Source organism: Sinocyclocheilus rhinocerous, unplaced genomic scaffold (genome assembly GCF_001515625.1).
Source record: "Sinocyclocheilus rhinocerous isolate Xijiao unplaced genomic scaffold, SAMN03320098_v1.1 scaffold677, whole genome shotgun sequence".
NCBI lineage: Eukaryota > Metazoa > Chordata > Actinopteri > Cypriniformes > Cyprinidae > Sinocyclocheilus > Sinocyclocheilus rhinocerous.
The window spans coordinates 1,415,685-1,423,174 of NW_015633185.1; positions in this window are offsets into that span (position 1 = coordinate 1,415,685).

Below are 7,490 nucleotides of genomic sequence, written 5' to 3' on the forward strand. Positions count from 1 at the left end.
TTATGAATGGGCCACTGAATCATTGACTCACTCGATTCGTTCAAAAACGTGGATTCATTCAGTAACAAAACACTGCTGTGTGTTGCTCGGAGACACACATCAGTTCTGCTTTGGCTTTGATCGGAACTATTTTCGTCAGCGAAATTGAGCAAAAACAGTCAATATTTTGTCTAAAATCTAAGTCACTTAATTTTACCTTCTTGTTTATTGAAATACTATTGTATAAAATCAGTGTCACATTGCCATCGTGTTGATATTGATATTCGGGGAAACATCATGATCGTATAATGTTGCTTAATGTTACCTAAATCATATTTTGTACATATCTTCTTTTTTTTCTACTGCAGTATGCATCTATAAATTTCTGTGAGTTACTGTGTGTGCTGTCTCTCTCACACACTCACTCAGGCTGTGCAAGCCTCATCTGACTGGCACGACATAAATACAAATACAGCTGAATGCAATTAAAATTAGAATCATTCTCACGCGAAACATGTTTACACGCGACTGTGAGTGCTTGCATGGCTGTGACATCATTGCCGGCGCCGCTGGCAATAAAAGGATCGGCTCAGAATCGGCAAGACGTGACATGCTAAAAATCGTCCGATTCCGATCACTGGCCGGGTCTATCTGTCTGTCTGTCTGTCTGTCTGTCTGTCTGTCTGTCTGTCTGTCTCAATTCAATTCAATTCAAATGAGCTTTATTGGCATGACTGTGGAACAGCACAATGTTGCCAAAGCAATAAACGGCGAACAACTTATACAGGCATATAGATAGTTTAAAAAAAAAAAACTGAGTTAGTGCAGCTCGTCCTCTATGAGTCCCTCTGTGCAGTAAGAGCACAGTCGTAGCTCTCTGGCTCTCCAGTTCTGTTTGTGTCGGCCCGTCTCCACACACAGACTGTGCTCACTCAGACGATACTTTGTCAGAAGCTTTCTCTGACCATATAGTCTTTAATTTTGATCAAGTAAGGTGCCAATTGATAACCAGTCTTTAATCTGTAGAAGTAATTTTATTTGTTTATTTGTGCTACTTTGATCTGCCAATCATGGATGTATTCTTCCTGGGTTATTTTTCCAATTTCTTTAATTTTTGCGTGTCTTAACTGAATTGTTGAACTGAGTTGATGTTTTTCCACTAAATAGTGCATGGGGTCACTCTCTGGGTGTCCTGCCCTGTAAGTAAGAGCGCAGTGATGGTAATCATCTGTCAGTGTGTCTGATGGTGAGACTGAAAAATCGGCCAATTCCGATCACTAGCCGGTCAATCGGTGCATATCTATCTATCTATCTATCTATCTGTCTGTCTGTCTGTCTGTCTGTCTGTCTATCTATCTATCTATCTATCTATCTATCTATCTATCTATCTACCTGTCTGTCTGTCTGTCTATCTATCTATCTATCTATCTGTCTGTCTGTCTGTCTATCTATCTATCTATCTATCTATCTATCTATCTTTCTATCTATCTATCTATCTATCTATCTATCTATCTATCTATCTATCTATCTATCTATCTTCAGAAGCTTTCTCTGACCATATAGTCTTTAATTTTGATCAAGTAAGGTGCCAATTGATAACCAGTCTTTAATCTGTAGAAGTAATTTTATTTGTTCATTTGTGCTACTTTGATCTGCCAATCATGGATGTATTCTTTCTGGGTTATTTTTCCAATTTCTTTAACTTTTGAGCGTCTTAACTGAATTAACGTGTCCAATTAATAATTGAATTAATCCGTCTGTCTGTCTGTCTGTCTGTCTATATGTTTCTGTCTATCTAATCTATCCACTTATATTCTTTAGGTCCAGAAGACTCCAGTGCTGCTGTACGAGCCTCTGCTTCAGCAGCTGATACGCTTCATCTGCCTGTCTCAAAATCAAACAAATTTCGCTACAAGATTAAAGGTATTTCCCTGATAATGAAATGTCATTTTTGCTTGCTTATTTAACACTTTCATGTTACTTGATTTTTTTCCCCTCTCTGTTGAAAGTGAGGGGGAAAAAAATCATTATTTTATTTTAGTTATTAATATTGCTATATATCACCTTAAGTAATGTAATGAGACAAATTAAATTACTTGTTCAGTAATAAAGGAACAAAAACTGGTACAACATTACAGGATCAAAGGACTTGTATACTGTTTCAAAAGATCTGTACACACATCAGGCAAAATAATGTGGTTTGCAAAATGAAAAACATTTCGATGTGACTAATTGTCAGTCATCATCTATATTTTGGGGCCATGTGTACACTGAACAGTGTTCATTGAGCAATGAACCATTAAACAGCATTTTAACACGTGTGAATTTCATTTTGGTCTTGCTGCATCATACCAGCATTCAAAAGCCAACATATGCTAGTATACTAGCACATCTGCTCCTTATGCTGACCACCAAATCATACCATGTTGGTCCCTGCATGCAAAACATACCTTATGCTGGTGAACAGGAAAGCTGGATTTTTCAGCAGAGAAGATGTATTTCCATCATTCTACATCTATATGCCTTTTATTTTCTATCCATACATACATACATCCAGCATTGTGTGTGTGTTTGAAGCCTCAGTCCTTTTCAAACAGTAATATAATTGTTTATGTTCTCTTCCTAACAGACTGCCCAGTGCATTTAAACAAAGAACACTTTCCCCTTGTAAAAACCATGGGAACAAAGAAAAGCAAAAACTGTAAGTAACACAGAGTTTTTTTATTTGCCTTGAATTTAAATTTCTGTGCAGGATCAGACAGCTTTGGTATCTAAAAAATAAATAATTTAAATGTTGAAAATAAAAACTAATGTCATTTGCCTAATTTCAGGGGGAAAAAGAGACAAAGGTGCGCTGGCAGCCTTGCTCTGGCTGGTATGTATTTTTTATTGACTTCAAAGTAACCTTTTTTTTTTTTGTCTAAGCTTTGCATGCAAAGTTTTCTAGTTAAGCTCTAAATAAAACATAATTATGGTTACAGTTTTACATAAGTTTGTGTAATCATTTTTCTCTTTATCTTCTAATATTCTGCTACTTAAATGCAGTTTTACTTGCATCTTGTTTTTTTTTAAATATGTCAGGTAGTGTGAAAATTTACTTCAAATGTATTTTGTTTTTCAGTGGAGTAAAGTGGAGGGACACATGGGAGCCCTATGAACTTTTTCATTCAGATGAATAAACAAGGTTTTCTTTTTTCTTCTTTTTCCCCCCAAAAGCTCACTGCACTAAAGCATCAAAGTCAATAAAGCTCATTACGCACTTTGCCTTTGAGTCCTTGCCTCATTTCTACCCACAACCCTGACACACATTTATCATTGAACTGTGCTAGTTTTAAATATGAAGCAGTTTATGAAATGATTACAACAATAGTTCTAAATTCACATTCACTAATTATTTGTTATAACTTTCACAGATAATTTTTTTATATTTATGTTACATTCAATAATTACTATTATTAATGCCTGTGATACAATTATTTGTTTTTAAAAAGGAATCTCATTAATTCTGAATAAAAATAATAACATTGCAGTTTTGTAATGCTACAATCGGTCAATTATTATTATTATTATTTTGTAAATAGTTAAAAGTGGAGGGACACATGGGAGCCTTATGAACTTTTTCATTCAGATGAATAAACAAGGTTTTCTTTTTTCTTTTTTTTCCCCCCAAAAGCTCACTGCACTAAAGCATCAAAGTCAATAAAGCTCATTACGCACTTTGCCTTTGAGTCCTTGCCTCATTTCTACCCACAACCCTGACACACATTTATCATTGAACTGTGCTAGTTTTAAATATGAAGCAGTTTATGAAATGATTACAACAATAGTTCTAAATTCACATTCACTAATTATTTGTTATAACTTTCACAGATAATTTTTTTATATTTATGTTACATTCAATAATTACTATTATTAATGCCTGTGATACAATTATTTGTTTTTAAAAAGGAATCTCATTAATTCTGAATAAAAATAATAACATTGCAGTTTTGTAATGCTACAATCGGTCAATTATTATTATTATTATTTTGTAAATAGTTAAAAGAGAAATATATTTTGTGGTAATTATAAAAAAAAAACTGTATTTCACATATAGAATGCAGACATAATGTAAAGTGAAAATTATGTTTCTATTGTTTTGTTGCAAAAGTTGTAATGGGCAAGGGACTGTGTCAAACTGTTATGTGACTATATCGAACATATACTTTAAATTAGGTAAGTTACATTTGCAGACATTCCAGTTTAACTTTTTCTGTATCATCTTTAACTCAAATATCATTATAATTTCTAAAGTCATGAATCTTAATGCCGTTTTTTTTTACAAGTAGCATACGAATTGAAAGCACTGGAGGATTCAGGTTTAAAAAAAAAAAAAAAGTGTGGTTGGGGCTAGGGGACATTTCACACATGTAATTCTTCACAATTTTTTTTTTACTATTTTTCCACTGGAAGGGCCACCACAAAGGGCATGTATCATGTATCAACAATTAGGGCATTCAAGAGGGTACATTTCTCAAATTTCTCTGATACAAATCTCTAAATCTCTAAACAATTCATACAAACAACAGTATGCAATGTTTCACCTGCAAAAGATTGTAACTTTCCCTAATCCTTAGTCCAAGTATTTGTGTCAATGAACATGTCTGTGCCAACACATTAAGTCCTTGTCCTTGCGTCTTGGTAAACCCAGATACCTGTAGATACACGCATGTCTCCAAGATGTCTTTTAAAAAGCATGTACTGTGTACAAAGATCTGGTAAAATTCTTTATAAAGTCAGTGTTACAGTCTCAGAGTCCAAACATGTATGCACTTCTTGATGGAAATAACATCACAACATTTATGGCTGCCCACTGCTCCGGGTATGTATGTTCACTACTTACTATTCCTAATGTGTGTGCACTAACTGGATAGGTTAAATGCAGAGGACAAATTCCGAGTATGGGTTACCATACTTGGCCTTCACATGTCACTTTCACATTTATTTTCACCAGAAGCTGTATCAAGTTCTTGTATTGACAATGCAAGACATGAGCACTAAAGTTAAGAATTTAATTAAATTTTAATTAAATTTAATTAAAGAATTTGGATGATGACTCCGATCTTTTACATGTTAATGACATTGATTAGGAGTCGTTTACAAGGCAGAGAGCTGAAACCATTCATTTGCGCGCAAGTTCAAGATCATTGCGATTCATATTTCACATCTGAAAGAGAGGCCTACGTGTGTTTTCTGTGCGTACGTTCATTCTATGAATCGTACGTACGCATATTTGAGAAATTATGGTTTCTGCGCAACATTTTATAAATGAGGCCCCAGGTCTTTACTTGGTCTCAACCCCTCAAAGTCTTTGTCTTGTTTTGGTCTCAAAACACATTGGCCTTTGTGTCGACAAATGTATGTAATATAATGTATATATTATGTGATGTATAATATGTGTTTGTGTGTGTATATATTTATATATATCTAAACATCGATGTGCGTGCTCTCTAATAGTTGGTATTATAAAAGTATATCACTAATTATATATATATATATATGTGTGTGTGTGTGTGTGTGTATAATGTATTTTTGTATCTATATGTGTGTGTGTTCCTGTTCTCTAATAGCTGGTATTATAAAAGTATAACACTACTCTTAGTAAATTCATATAAATGAAGCTGTTTTTTAATGAATGCACAAACAAGTAAATATGGTCACTTTTTATTTAACACTGTTTAACATGATTGTTGTTTTGAAATGGTATTAAATTTAACAAAATAGAAACATTCCTCAAAACACTACCCTTACAACCCCCAATCCCAGCAAGCCACTATAGGACATGTGTCTATAAAACCCATCAGGGAAAAAAACAAAAAAAGTAATACAAAACAATTTTAATCAATCCCTTTTTTTTTGTCTCCCATTGAAAGAGAAAGAGAAGGGGAGTAATAAATAGAGCGAGAGAGACATCGTGCAATGTGTTTAATAACTATAACAGAAGCATATCATCTTCATCAGAGCTCAGATCAGTACTGCTTGAGTACAGGGCTTCTGAGTGTTCTGGCCAGCTGGAATATTCACATTCTTCAACAGTAATATGTTCGGTTATAGTGTCTATTGCCTGATAACTTGTTTTTACAGTGTCCTGGTGAGCTCTTGAAATTATGAACACATGGTTTATATATATACAGTGGGTACGGAAAGTATTCAGACCCCCTTAAATTTTTCACTCTTTGTTATATTGCAGCCATTTGCTAAAATCATTTAAGTTAATTTTTTTTCCTCATTAATGTACACACAGCACCCCGTATTGACAGAAAGAAACAGAATTGTTGACATCTTTGCAGATTTATTAAAAAAGAAAAACTGAAAAATGCTCAGTATTTAGTAGAAGCACCCATTTGATCTAATACAGCCATGAGTCTTTTTAGGAAAGATGCAACAAGTTTTTCTGTCAATATGGGGTGCTGTGTGTACATTAATGAGGAAAAAATTTCATTTACATTTTAATGTACATAATAATGTGAATTGTTATGCATCAGTGGCCTTGCTCTGTTAGCTGCCAGGGGAAAACATAGTCATTTTGAAGGACCTCTTCAATGGACACTATCTTAAGGGAGGGGTCAACAAGAGCATTGTGCTGCTAAATTGCAGAAGCCAGCCTCTTTCTCTCCTCATTTTTTTTCTCCTTATTTTATTTCGTCCTTTGTTTGTGGTTGAAAAATAATAAATTGGCATTGAGCATTTATTTTTACTATTTGTTATTTACAACAATAATAGTAGTAATAGTTGTGCTATAGTTGTAATAAATAATTAGTTCTCTCCTAAATATATAACATACCAGTGTGTCTGTAAAGACGGTGCTGCCGTTGTTTAATACACAAAGATAATTCTTCTATTGTATTTCTTATTGGCTGAATTGTAGCATCATGGTCTCCCACAGTTGCTGTAAAAAATAAAATAAATAAATACAACAAATAAATAAATACAACAATACATAGATACATAAAATTTTAATCAAGTCAGCAAATCGCTCGCTCAGTCAAGTTGTAGAAGACTGCAGTTATACTATTTTGCAGATGTAAACTGAATAACATATTATAGCTTTTACATACTAGTGTGGGCCCATTCGTGTACATCTGTGACCCACGGATGGAGTACACCATCATCTACAGCAAGTTTTTGTTTCATGTCTTGTAGGCTTTCTGTCTCTTTTTTTAGATTCTGCTGAGTCTGAAACATACAAATCAGTAGAGCGGTGATACAGTTAGTTACGATGACAGAGTATGTGATTAGGCGGTTTCCTGCATTAATTAGTCACTAAATGTCATCTCTTCTTCATGGAAGTCAATAGGCAAATCTTATGTGCTTAAAGGGTTACTCCACCCCAAAATGAAAATTTTGTCATTAATCACTTATCCCCATGTCGTTCCAAACCTGTAAAAGCTTTGTTCGTCTTCGGGACACAATTTAAGATATTGTGGTTGTGACTGTCCCATTGACTGCCAAGTAAATTACACTGTCAAGGT